The 13985-nt window shown below is 38.0% G+C and overlaps 1 long non-coding RNA gene across 1 annotated transcript; it reads left to right on the top strand.

The window, feature by feature from the left end:
* The first annotated feature begins 3751 nt into the window (after positions 1–3751).
* Positions 3752–13777, top strand: LOC118889193. Its single transcript, XR_005018435.1, has 3 exons — positions 3752–4065; positions 10866–11017; positions 13641–13777. It is a non-coding gene; the product is annotated as an uncharacterized LOC118889193 (long non-coding RNA).
* Positions 13778–13985: the final 208 nt, after the last annotated feature.

Below are 13985 nucleotides of genomic sequence, written 5' to 3'. Positions count from 1 at the left end.
AAGAAAATAAATAATGATGTGTTCATCTGTGGTTGCAAGTTTGTGTGTTTCAAGCACTGTGTGAGCAAATAGGGGAGTTTATTGATGAGCAGTAGGCTATATTTATTTAGTTAAATAATATCAGCTCTCATGAATGAATGGTTGTACATCTTGTTTACAACATTCGAACACATGTACCCATTAAGCTGTCCATAGTGGTTCCCTTGGGATAGGTTGATTTGGGATGAAGTATTTCCATATGTCTTTCAGAGATGTGTGTATCCTGCAAGAGTTTTCACAATGTTTGTACTATACTGTAATTCAATAGCAAATCCAGAACAAATATGTGCAGAAAAAATTATTGGTGACAACTTGCTGTGTTGACCTCAGGAGGCCTAAGGAATATGAACATACACAACAGGAGGATTGAAGAGACAACCGTATTTTATAAGTCCTTGTCTGTTTGAGGTGGCATTGCTTGTGACTTCCTTGCACTTCTTTATTAATTGGCTGTTGTACCTGGACTTATTGTTAAGAAGCATGTCTAATTTTGAGAAATTCCAAACAAAAGGGGCTACTCTTTAAAAAATAACCAGTATTTCAAAGAATATTTAATGAAGTTTGGAAAGTACTGTAGCCTCAGTAAAAGCAGAAAACATATTTGAACACCAGAGGTCTGAAGGAACTTTAATTTTATTTTTTAGAAGTTATTAGTATATTGTGTAAGAGGTGAGAATGACATTTTAAAAGTCTTTATTCTTGTTGGGATTGAACTTCCATTACTTTCAGCCTTATGACTTCTCAAAATTTGAACAGTTTGCCTATAGCAGGTATTTCTTTTGTAAATCTCTTGGATGATAAGGCTCTTCCTACAGGAGAATAAAGAAATTCCAAGTTCTGCAAATATGTATATGTGTATGAGAATATGGAAATTGTATAAGATGATGATTTTGTCAGAACTACCTTCAGTATGCATCCAATTATGTTCAAAGAGAAATAAACATACATATTTGTACATCATATATAACCATCTATATGTCTACACATGTGTAAAAATTATATATTATATATTTTAATCATAGTGATTATTACAATAAGAATGCAATTAAACTTCACCTCTGCGTCCATATATGCATGTGTGGAGTTTGTGTATGTATATGTATATATATATATATACATATACATACACACAAATATATATTGATATTTAGCTTCATACACAATAATAAGTTTATATTAAAATGGATTTATTGGGGCTTCCCTGGCGGTCCACTGGTTGGGGCTCTGCACTTCCACTGCAGGGGGTATGGGTTAGATCCCTGGTCGGGGAACTAAGATCCCACATGTCACGTGGTGTGGCCAAAAAATAAAAAAGGGATTCATTCATGTGTCATCATTTGGACCATCTTTTCACTTCTGTTTCCTGGACAGTTTGTCATTATCATAAAAAATTTGCAAGACTTAATTTTTAATAAGTAAACAAATAAACATTGATGAAATATTATTGATGACTATAAAAAAATATGAATGCTTTCACCTTGACTCTGATAGAATACACACCTGGATCACAATATTAGAGTGATGTAGACACAGACTTTATTTATACAGTAATGTAATCTGTTCTTATATTTTCTAATAATAAAATGTTAAGGTTAAATTTTAGATAAAAATATAGGTTAAGTTTTTGAGAAGGGGGAAAACCCTATATTTTCTGAGGCATACATGTATAGTTGTCATTCAATATTAGTTTTAAGACTATATATATATCATGTTAGCATAATAAAGACCAGAAAACGTAGATCTTCAAGTAATGATGGCTGAGGGGTGACATCATAGGCATTAAATTTCGGTAAAGTAAGTGTCTTATGAACTGAACATTTCTCTTTTTTTAAAATAAATTTATTTATTTATTTATTTATTTTTGGCTGCACTGCGTCTTCGTTGCTGTGCGTGGGCTTTCTCTAGTTGCGGCGAGAGGGGGCTACTCTTCGTTGCAGTGCACGGGCTTCTCATTGCGGTGGCTTCTCTTGTTGTGGAGCATGGGCTCTAGGTGCGCAGGCTTCAGTAGTTGTGGCATGCAGGCTCTGTAGTTGTGGATCACGGGCTCTAGAGTGCAGGCTCAGTAGTTGTGGCACACGGGCTTAGTTGCTCTGTGACATGTGGGATCTTCCCGGACCAGGGCTCGAACCCGTGTCCCCTGCATTGACAGGCGGATTCTTAACAACTGCACCACCAGGGAAGTCCCTGAACTGAACATTTCTTCGTTAGGATCCTAATATTTTTGCTGAATGTAGTGATCAAGAAGCTCTTTGCCAATGTTTTATTTACTAAAAATCAGGTCTTGCAAATTTTTCATGAAAATATGATCCAAACCATGACGTACAAATAAATCTCATTTTAATGTAAACTTGTTTTGTATGAAGCTAAATATACATGTATGTATGTGTATATTGAAATGAGTGCATGAGTGTATGGAAACAGTTTGTATGAGCATGTTAAAAACATAATCCAAATGTTTTTATCAGAGGTACTAACAAGTACTGTTTATGACAGTGCTTTACTCTTGATCAACACGCATTTATTTTCTGAATCCTTTGCAAGCACCATGTCGTATTTACGTATGAGAAAATGCTATATGACTGATCCCTAAGATATAATCAGTGAAACACACATACACATTAAAATTGTAGGAAGCCACTGAAGGCCCTATAATGATGTAGGAATGTGCCTGTGTTCCAATGTTAAATGATGAAACCATGAGGCTAAACCATGTCTGTCCCCTCTGACTGGAATTTGTACATATTTGAGTATGTGTATCATTTCACATGGGCACTGTATAATATGAAGTCTTGAGAACTATCTAACACTTATCTTAGGCTTCCAGACAAATAGCTGCCTCTCCCTAAATACACCCAAGGACTAGTGCCAGGCCAGTAAACGGAGGAGGACTCCCAGGGAACCTGGGAAATGAGCCAGGTCAAGAACCACAAGTACTAGTGCCTAGATTTGCTCTTCTCCAAGCCCTTAGGTGCAAACATTTTCTCTTCCCCCTTAGGCCTGGATCCCGGAGCCTCTTGATATCCCAAGACAATTTGGTAACAAAACACTTGAGATATAATGCTGAGTGAAGAAAAAGTAGAACTGCAAAGACTAGGTAAGTGGAAATTGAGTTCTTGAACCGAAAAGTTGCCTGAGGAGAGTGTAGGTTTAGGCCTCAGTTTGATTGCAGATGTAAACCGAAAGCAAAATCACAATAGTGTGAGCAGGTTTCTTCAAACTGGGCAAGAAGCAAGGCAGCCATATTTCTTCCCGCCTGTGTCTCTTGGTCACATTTTTTTCACACCCGACGGGCGGGAGAAGAGGGCATGGGGGCAGTGTTAGGTAGAATTTCTGGAGCAATACTGCCATCGTGAGGAAGTCACTGGTAGAAGTCCCAAGGTTTCCCCTCTGAAAGGACTTTTACTTTGGAAAGGACCCTTCTAGAAGGTGAGGAGGCTGAAGGGCCGGGCCCCCAGCCAGAGCTCGGTGTCTGCTCCAGAAGCCAACCAGGAGCTAAGGTGGGGTTCAGGTGTAGGGGCTGGCCTTTGGGGAGGCAGGACAGCCAGCAGATGCCAGGAAGTCCAGGCACAGGAAGTCGTGGGGTGGGGTCTTGGTATTCTCCCGGGGTGGGCGGGACCAGAGGAAGCCGCTAACAAAATGCTAAGCCTGTGGGTATATTTCTTTCTCCCTGCGCCTCAGAGCACGTGGTGTTCCCTTGCTCTGGGACCTGGGCCCTTTGTGGTAGCAGAGTCAGAGCACAGAGGACAGGACAATTCCTGGGGGCTTATAGCAGGACAAAGTGTCTTGCTGGAGGTCTCAGGTGCACCCAAATTGGAGCTGAGAGAGCCTGAAGAAAAGTGGAACCACCCAGCCAAGCCAAGAAGGGTTACCACTTCTGCTATGAGAGCAGATCTCGCACAAACAGATGGGAAGCAGAAACAAGGGGAGAGGATTGAAGATGAACCCACGTTTTAAAAGTCCTTGTCTGCAGGAGGTGGCATTACCTGTGACCTCACTTCACTTCTTCATACATGGCTGTTGTAGCAGGTACACTGTAAAGAAGCATGATTGTTTCTAGAAATGCGAAAACAGGTGGCAAAGATTTAAAACATGTCAGAACTCCAAAGAATAGTTAATGATGTTTTAAAAAGCATTCAAGCTGCAAAGTAGGAAAACTTGTTTTAATGCTCAGGGTAGAAGGGAATTTGAACATTGTTTTATAAAAGTACATATATGTGCAAAGTGAAGAGAGAAAAATGCATGGCAAAGATGTTTTAAAAGTGGTTATTTCTTCTGATTGAGGTACCAATTGTTTTCTACTTTATAATTTCTCAAAACTGAATGCTTTGCCAGTAGGTATAACTGTTGTAATTTCTCGAAATAGAAGGGTTTTCTAGAGTAAGCTATAAAACATTTTCAAGCACTCAGAAATATATATTGATATGCAAGTATGCAAACGGTATAAGGTAGTGCTGAGGATTGTGTAAAACTACAGCCAGTATGTGTCCAATTATGTTTAGAGAGAAGCAGTCCTGTGTGTGTGTGTGTGTGTTTGTATATGTGTGTGTAAACATTTATTTATATATATATGTATATGTATACACATACATATATATATAAACATTTTAAAAAGCTGCATATTTAAAATGATGGCCAGTGTTATAGTGAGTATGCTTTTCAACTTGAAATTCTCAGTTGACATTTATATCCATATTTATAGTTATATAAAGCGAGGCATTAATGAAAGATTATAGCTGCATGTAAAGGGTGTGAGTGCATCCTCCTTAAATTAAAGTCTTCTTAGGATACACATCTGGGTGATGGAATTTGAGAGATACCAATTTCAACCTTCAATTATTGAATTCTGTTTTCGTTCTTTACAGTCTTTAAAGAAAATCTTAAGATAAAAATTGGGTGTAAATTTTGAGTAGTATAAGAAAAGAAACCCTAATGTTCTGGCTCATGAGTATCCAGTGTCTGTTCCAATATTAGTTTTAGAAAAAAAAATTTGTACATGTGTGTCATCGTATTAATGATTAGGTAAGGCAAATCTCAAAATCAAGATTCCTGAGTGGTGGCATTATTGGTGTTTTAGGTCCTGTGTATGTATTAAAAAAAGATTAAGTGAGAACCTAATTAATATTATTTAATTAATGGGTCAATCGAGTAGTTCTTTGCAAGTGTTTTATTGTCTAAAATCCAGGTCTTGCAAATGTTTAATGATAATTTCAAACTACCCAGGAATCAGAAGTGAAAATTTGGGATCTAAGACAGTGTGCATATATAAATCCAATTTAAATGTAAATTTGTTGTAGTTTATTACCATAAATATAGAACTGTGTTGTGTGTGTTGAAAGAATGGAAGTAAATGTGCAAAAGGTTATTAGTGCTTAATACAGACTTTCTGACAACACTTTTATTCTCGATCAGCACATGGTTATTTTCTAAACCCTTTGCAAGCACCATGTGTTAGTTGCTTACGAGAAAATGAAGGGAGACTGATCCCTAAGACTTAATTAAGTAGCATACACATACATAATAATAAAGTCAAAGGAAGCTGTTGAAGGTCATAATCACATGCATGGGAACACTGTTGTGTTCCAGTGTTAAATGATGAAACCATGAAACAAAATCCTGTCCCTTCTGACTGGAATTTATATACGTTCGAGTGTCTGTATCACTCCAAGTGGAACAGTGTGTGGAATTAAAACTTGAGAGCTATCCGGACCCTCCTCTTAGAGTTCCAGCCAAATAGCTGCCTCCCAGTCAACACAAGGCCTAGTGCCCACTCAGAAAGTGGAGGACTCCCAGGGAACCTGGCAGTGAGATCAGTAAAGAACCACGTGGCCTGGTGCTGAGACTTGTTCTTCTCCAGGCCCTTATTTCCACCATTTTCTTTACTCTCTTAGCCCTGGATCCCTAAGAATTGCCCATTACAGCAAATAACAAGGGACAATGTTGGGGGTCAAGGCAGAGCGAAGAAGACCAGACCGGCAAAGGTTTGGTAGAGTAGAAATGAAATTCTTGAAAAGAAAACATGTCTGATGAGAGTAGGTGGTTTAGACCTCAGTTTGATTTATCAGGGAAACTAGCAGCAAAAATATGTGTGTTTGAGCAAATTTCCCCCACACAGGGCGATAGCAAGGCAGCTTTTTTCCTGACTCCTTTGTGTCTTGGTGGCTTTTTCAGATTGAATGGGCAGGAGTAGGCCTGGGGTGGGTGGGGGCGGGCTGGGTTAATTGGCTTTTCCAGAGCAATACTGCCACCTAGAGGAAGTAGTCTGACAAAACCTAAAGTTGTTAGCACTCCTGTGAGGCCTAGAAGTTGAGAAAGGTTTGGTCTTTTGCGAGGTTGAGTGGAGGCTGGCCCTGAGCTGGGCCTCCTTCACTTCAAATCTGAAGCATTTGGGTCTAGATATCCTTGAGGCTGTTCTTGGTTAAGGGCAGCCAAGGAAGATTTGGAGACATTTGAGGAAGCATGCCCCAGTGGTCAAGTACGCTATGAAGATGTAAGGTGGCCTCTGACCTCTTCACCCTACTTCAGCTAAGCAGATAGCAAAGAAAGCCTGTATCAGATGAACTAAGCTGCCTGATTGTTGTAACAATTTGACTTGGTCATATGCTACACTGTGTAAAGACAGTGACCCATATCTGCAGTTAGAATTGAGTGTGACAGAATTCCCTAGACCTGGAATTCTTCGTGCTCAAGAATTTTCAGTTCACACATTTTGGTATGCATTAAGAGACTACATTTGGCCAGGAAGTGGATGGAAGCCTAAAACAACAGCACCTTTCTGAGTCTCAGGAATTCAAGCATGATACCATGACCCAGTAATAGGAGATTGTAACTCTTGCCAACCCTAACTACCGCTCAGCCATTGATACTCATCTCAGATCAAAAGCTGTTTCAGAATGAAAAGTTAACAAAAAAACCCCACCCAGTAGGAAATGTGGCAAAGGATAGAACAGGCACTTTCCAGGCAATAAAAGGCCACGCAACACAAAAGTCTTACTAGTAGAGATTCTCAAATTCACCAGTACCAAAATAAATTGCAATTCCACCTGTTCTCCTATAATACTCTTCACTTTTCCTTACAACCCTGAGCAAGCCACTGAAAATAAAGCCATTAATATCACCCAGTTTGTGTAATGATTTGTAGAATTGGACAACCTCCTAACCAGGTGAGAAGCATTGTCAATTGGCTCAACTCTTTGGAGGTCAGTTGGTCAGCATTGGTTAATCTTTCACAGGAGAATACCCTTTGTCCAGAGACTCTGCCTCTCAAAAGTGATCACACAGCCACACTCCCACAGGAAAGCAGAGAGGTGGAGCCAAGGAGGATCATTGAGTTTTCCTTTATAAGAATGGATAGTGAGGAGGGGCAAAGGGTCCATTTTCTGGGTTCAGCTTCAGCAAGTGCAGCTAGAGCAGGCAGTCTTCATCAATCTTTGGAAAGACTGAAATCCATTCTCTTGAGTCCTTCTCAGGAGAGATGTCCAAAAATTTGATTCAGGGGAAAAAAGCAAAGTGTTGAAACTTCAGGATCAAACCATCCTAGGTGTCTAATACAAGGAAAATGAAAAGGAAAAATAAAGTCTGTCTTTTTCTACTTATTACATACATGGTTAATTCAAGTCGAACACATAAACACATGTATTTTAAAAAGTGAATAGGCACAAGGGAAGTATCTGGAAAGTGTACAACCAAACAAGTGACAGTGCCTAACTTTCTAGAGTGATGTTTCCAATGGCTTGCCTTCAAGTTTTAACTTTCTACTTGTCTGAAGTCTTGAAGTGTTGAAAGCAAGAAAAGCTTGCATGTGAAATGTTTTAAAAAAGAAACGAACGTTATCCCAACATGCAATTAAGAAAAGAGTGTGTTACAAGATCTATTTTTCTTTGAAATATGTGCACAGGTTTATGTATACGCAGGATTTAAAGGCCTCACTCTTAATTGTTATACAAACAGAAAGGCATTTCTAAATTGTGCTTAACAGAAAATCCTGTTTCTGAAGCATATTTAAAGTCGTATGAAGAGGCGTTTATAAGACCTAAGAAAATGATGATAGAAGGAAGCAACTCAAACTGTAAGGATATTCCACATGTATCATGTAAATCAAAATCCATACCAGCAAACTATGACAGGCATTACACAGGTGCCCACACATGTATAATTATATAATAAATGTAACATAAAAGCAAAATGCAGTAGATCAAACATCAATGGTGTATCTACTGAGTTCCTGTGACTCAGAGTATCATTTCTTTTTTTTTCTTTCATGAAAACAGATATTACTTTAAAAAAAAATTTTCTTAATTTAAAAAAAAATTTTTATTGGAGTATAGCTGCTTTACAGTGTTGTGTTAGTTTCTACTGTACAGCAAAGTGAATCAGCTCTGCATGTACATATATCCCCTCTTTTTTGGATTTCCTTCCCATTTAGTATCATTTCTTTATTGCTTTATATTTCGCCAAATTACTGATTCTTTTCCAGATGCATGTTATTCTTATGATTTGCTCAGTAATAAAGGAATGCTATGAGATTTAACCATGAAAAACTATCATATTGCTCATGAATAGTTAATGCTATTGGCAATTGCCCACTGTCCACTGTTGACTCAAAAATTCAGGGCACCAAACTCCATGTACAATGTGACCAAGATGGGTTTGAAGAAAAGAAATGGAAATGTTTAGTGTGTGTGTGTGTGTGTTTAGCATTGTGCTGAGGAGTATAGGGAGTATAATGATGACATGTAGGCTAAATCTATTTAGCTCTTGAGAATAGTTTTATATCACTTTTATTAAATTTAAACCAACATACTCATCAAGCTGCTAATAGTGGTTCCCTTGGGAAACAAGGATTTGGGATAAAGTGTTTCTATTTATTCTTCATAGACTATGTATTTCAAGAAGCCAATAATATATTTGTAATTTGAGAACCAATTCAGAACAAATATGTACAGAAGAAATTATTAGCAAAACTTAATTTGGTGGCCATTTGAGACCTAATGTATTTATATCTCTAACTGATCACAGAAAACAAGAGCATTTGAGACACCCATGTTTTGGAAATCCTTGTCTGCTTGAATGGGCATTACTTATGACCTCACTGCACTTTATACATGGCTAATGTACCCAGTAATTTTGTAAACAGGTATGCTTAATTCTAAGAAATGCAAAAAGATGGGAAGGCACCTTTAGACATATGAAGTATTCCAAGGAATATTTAATGATGTTTGCAAAGAACTCAAACTATAATCAGTGAAGAAAACATATTTGAACACTTGAGGTACAAGGGAACTGGGATTTTAGGCTAAAAAATATATGTGCACAGGAAACATGTAAGAATGTATGGCAGAGATAGTTTAAAAGTTATAAAGTTTTGACTGAGGTGCCATTTATTTTTGGCTTTAAAATGTGAACAGGTTGCCAACAGTAGATGTCACTCTTTTAATTGCTTGGAAGAGAGACCTCTTTCTAAGATAAAATGTTAAGAAATTTCAAGCTGGGTAAAATATATATTGACACGAGACCACACAATTTACATACGGTTATGCAGAAGACTTTGTGTAAAACTACACCCAATATAAATAAAATTATAATTAAGCAGAAACAAATGTGCACATGTATATATATGCATATAACATATACCTCATACATACTGTATATTCAATATATAAGTAGGGCAATAAAAAGCATTTTTAATAAATTATTTATAAAAATGAGGACTTGCAAATTTTATATAATAGTCTTAAAATGCCTGGGAATCAGGAGTGAAAATTTCTTATGGAAACCATAATGTACTAACATTCAGTTTTTGGGGTTTTTTTCCTTATGGTTTATTTATTTTTTTAACATCTTTGTTGGAGTATAATTGCTTTAGAATGGTGTGTTAGTTTCTGCTTTATAACAAAGTGAATCAGCTATACATATACATATATCCCCATATCTCCTCCCTCTTGCGTCTCCCTCCCACCCTCCTTATCCCACCCCTCTAGGTGGTCACAAAGCACCGAGCTGATCTCCCTGTGCTATGCAGCTGCTTCCCACTAGCTATCTGTTTTACATTTGGTAGCGTATATATGTCCATGCCACTCTCTCACTTTGTCCCAGCTTACCGTTCCCCCTCCCCGTGTCCTCAAGTCCATTCTCTACGTCTGTGTCTTTATTCCTGTCCTGCCTCTAGGTTCTTCATGACCTTTTTTTTTTTTTTTTTTTAGATTCCATATATATGTGTTAGCATACGGTATTTGTTTTTCTCTTTCTGACTTACTTCACTCTGTATGACAGACTCTGGGCATATACCCTGAGAAAACCATAATTCAAAAAGAGTGATGTAACATTCAGTTTTAATATAAATTTATTGTTGTGTTTGAACACAAATATAGAACTCTGTGTATTGAGAGGAGTCGAAAGACATAATCCAAAAGGTTATCAGTGGTCGTAAGTTTTATGGTAGTGCTCTACTCTTGATCAGCACATGGTTATTTCTGAATCCTTGGCAAGCACATCTTATTAATGAGGAAATGGTTTTAAAACTGATCTCTAATGGACTAGGTTATCTGAGTAACCTCTGATTAGAAGATATATATATATCTTCTATATATACACACATATATCCTGCCATGTAGGGCATTGTATGGCATTTAATGGTGAGAGCTATGTGGACCCTCTTCTTAGGGCCCCAGTCAAATTGCTGCCAACAACTCAACATACAGAACCTATGTCTTTACCTAGAAAATGTAGGAAAATTACTTGAGAGCCATAGAGATGAGCCAGGCAAGGACACATGGATATGTAGAGATGCCCTCCTGGTTGGATTTTCAGCATTTTATTTTTCTGTTTAGGCCTGGATCCCTGAGACTTACCCACAGAAGCAGACAACTTGATAACTTGGGAAAAGGCTGGAGATATAATGTGCTGAGTGAACAAAAGCAGAACTGTGAAGACTAAGCCTAGTGGAAACTGAATTCTTGCTAAGAGAAGACGCCTGATGAGGGTGGGTAGTTTTAGGCCTCAGTTTTCAGATGAAAACCAAAGCAAAAGTACAGCAGCGAGCAGGTTTAATTAAACTGGACAAGATACTAAGTAGCTATATTTCCCGGTGACTTGGCCTCTTGGTAACGTTTTTTCCTAACAGGATGGGCGGGTGAAGAGGGCTGGGGGGGCAGGGAGGAAAATACTCGTTGGCATAGATGGTGCACTACTGCCATCGTGAGGAAATAGTTTAAAATCTAACTACGCCGGCATTGCTTTCTTTCCGTGAGGACTTTCAGTTTCGAAAGAGCCATTCAGTGGAAGGGCTTCTTGAGCCCTGGTCCCAGGGTGGGCCTCCCTGTCTTCTCTGAGTTATTATAGGAGCTCTGGCCAAAGTCCTAATGCTGGTATGACAAAGGTGAGGTCCAGGTGTAGGAGCCGGCCAGTGGGACTGCCTGGACTGAGCCATCAGCCGCAAGGAAGTCCCAGCACAGGAAGTTGTGGGGTGAAACTGTCAAGTAGTTAAACATGGACTTATACACATATAAAAACACATCAGTGCTCAAACTCCTGAAACCAAAGATAGACAACATTTAGAGGACAGCTGGATACAAAAGGCAAGATATTCCCTGGAGAGGAACAAATATAAGATTTATAGTAGACTGGACAAGCATTATGCAAGCTATAAGGAAACAGACTGGCATCTTAATGGTACTGAAAACAAAACAAAACAAAATAAAAATAAAATGATCAACCCAGAATTTTATACCATCAAAAATGTCTTTCAAAATAAGGAGAAAAAAAAAAGGAATGTGGTATCAGACAGACACCCGAGATGGACACAAAGAATCAGAGATCTATAGAAAGAGTTAAAATGAAAGTAAATACAAAAGACATTTTTCCTTATTTCTAATTGTTTTAAAATATATTTGACTGTCTATTAGAAAAATAGCATATTTTATTTTATTTTTTATAGTAAATTTTATTTTATTTATTATTTATTTTAAAAAATTTATTTATTTTATTTATTTTATTTTCGGCTGCATTGGGTCTTCGTTGCTGCGCATGGGCTTTCTCTAATTGCGGCAAGCAGGGGGCTACTCTTTGTTGCGGTGCAGTGGCTTCTCATTGCGGTGGCTTTTGTTGCTGCGGAGCACGGGCTCTAGGCGCGCAGGCTTCAGTAGTTGCGGCTCACGGGCTCAGTAATTGTGGCTTGTGGGCTCTAGAGCGCAGGCTCAGTAGTTGTGGCACACAGGCTTGGTTGCTCTGCGACATGTGGGATCTTCCCGGACCAGGGCTCGAACCCGTGTCCCCTGCATTGGCAGGCAGATTCTTTTTTTTATTATTATTATTAATTAATTTTATTTATTTATTTTTGGCTGCGTGGGGTCTTCATTGCTGTTGCTGTGCACGGGCTTTCTCCCGTTGCGGTGAGCGGGAGCCACTCCTCGTTGTGGTGCGCAGGCCTCTCACTGCAGTTACTTCTCTTGTTGAGGAGCACAGGCTCTAGGCACGCGGGCTTCAGTAGTTGTGGCACTCTGGCTCAGTAGTTGTGGCTCTCGGGGTCTAGAGCTCAGGCCCAGCAGCTGTGGCGCACGGGCCTAGCTGCTCCGTGGCACGTGAGATCCTCCCAGAGCAGGGCTCGAACCCATGTCCCCTGCATTGGCAGGCAGATTTTTAACCACTGCGCCACCAGGGAAGTCCCCAGCAGGCAGATTCTTAACCACTGTGCCACCAGGGAAGCCCAGTAGCATATTTTACAGGTATAATGACAGCACAAAAGATGGGAAGCAAGACCATATTGTCATAAGGTTCTTACAGTATACAAGAAGCGATACATTATTTGAAATTAAACTGGGATTAATTATATATATATTTTTTAAACCCGAGTCAACCACGTACAAATTTGAAAAGAAGTATAACTGATGCACTAATAGTGATAAAACTGGAATCATAAAAAATGCTCAGTTGATCCACTAGAATTTCAGGAAAGATGAAAAAAAGAACAAATAGAAGACAACCAGCAAAATGATAGATTTAAATACTACCATATTAATAATTACATTCAATGTAAATGATCTAAATAATCTATTTAAAAGACAGAGATTTTCAGATTGTATTAATAAAAGTAAGAACTAAGTATATTCTGGCTATACGAAATTCACTTTAAATATAAAGATATTGATATGTTAAAAATAAAAATGATAGGATAATATATACCAAGCAAACACTAATCAAAAGAAAGCCATAGTGTCTCTTTTAATCTCTAAAGGGAGCCCTAACGGTGAAAGATATAGACAAAAACATAGAAGAACTATATTGGAGAAGATCAACTTTAAGGGAGAAGAGAACTTTAAAAAATAATTATTCTCAATATCTTCAGACAGTCAAGAGATGATATTGCAACTGTGATAGAAAAAAAGGATGCAATGAGAAGAATAACGAAAAAGAACACAACAATTAAAAGTAACATAGTAGAAATACAAAACTCATGAAAGAGGTTGGAAAAAGACCATACTTGTAATTTTAAAAATTGAAAAAGGGAAAAAACTAAGAAAATTAGAGTACATCTGTAAATGTGATTTATTATCTGAATAATAGGAGTTCTCAGCAAGTTCACAGAAATGTAAAATATTATATTCCAGGTTGAAAGGGGCCACCAAGTTGCCAGCATAGTGGGTAAAAAAGACCTACCTGAGGACATATTATGAAATTTCGGAACACCAGTAACAGGGAAGATCATATAACTAACCTACAAGTATGAAGAATCAGAATGACTTTGAACTTCTGAACATCAACACTGGAAACTAGAATTCAGAGAAACAATGTCTTCAAAATACTGAAGAAAAATTATTTCCAACTTAGAATTCTATACACAGCCAAACTTTCAATGAAATGTAAGAATAAAGATATCCTTAGATATGCAAGGTCTTAAAAATTTAGCCTTATAGCCTTTTTCAAAAAGTTACTTTACCTTGTGCTTTAAAAAA

Source organism: Balaenoptera musculus, chromosome X (genome assembly GCF_009873245.2).
Source record: "Balaenoptera musculus isolate JJ_BM4_2016_0621 chromosome X, mBalMus1.pri.v3, whole genome shotgun sequence".
Lineage (NCBI taxonomy): Eukaryota > Metazoa > Chordata > Mammalia > Artiodactyla > Balaenopteridae > Balaenoptera > Balaenoptera musculus.
This window is presented reverse-complemented; position numbering and strand designations above follow the sequence as displayed.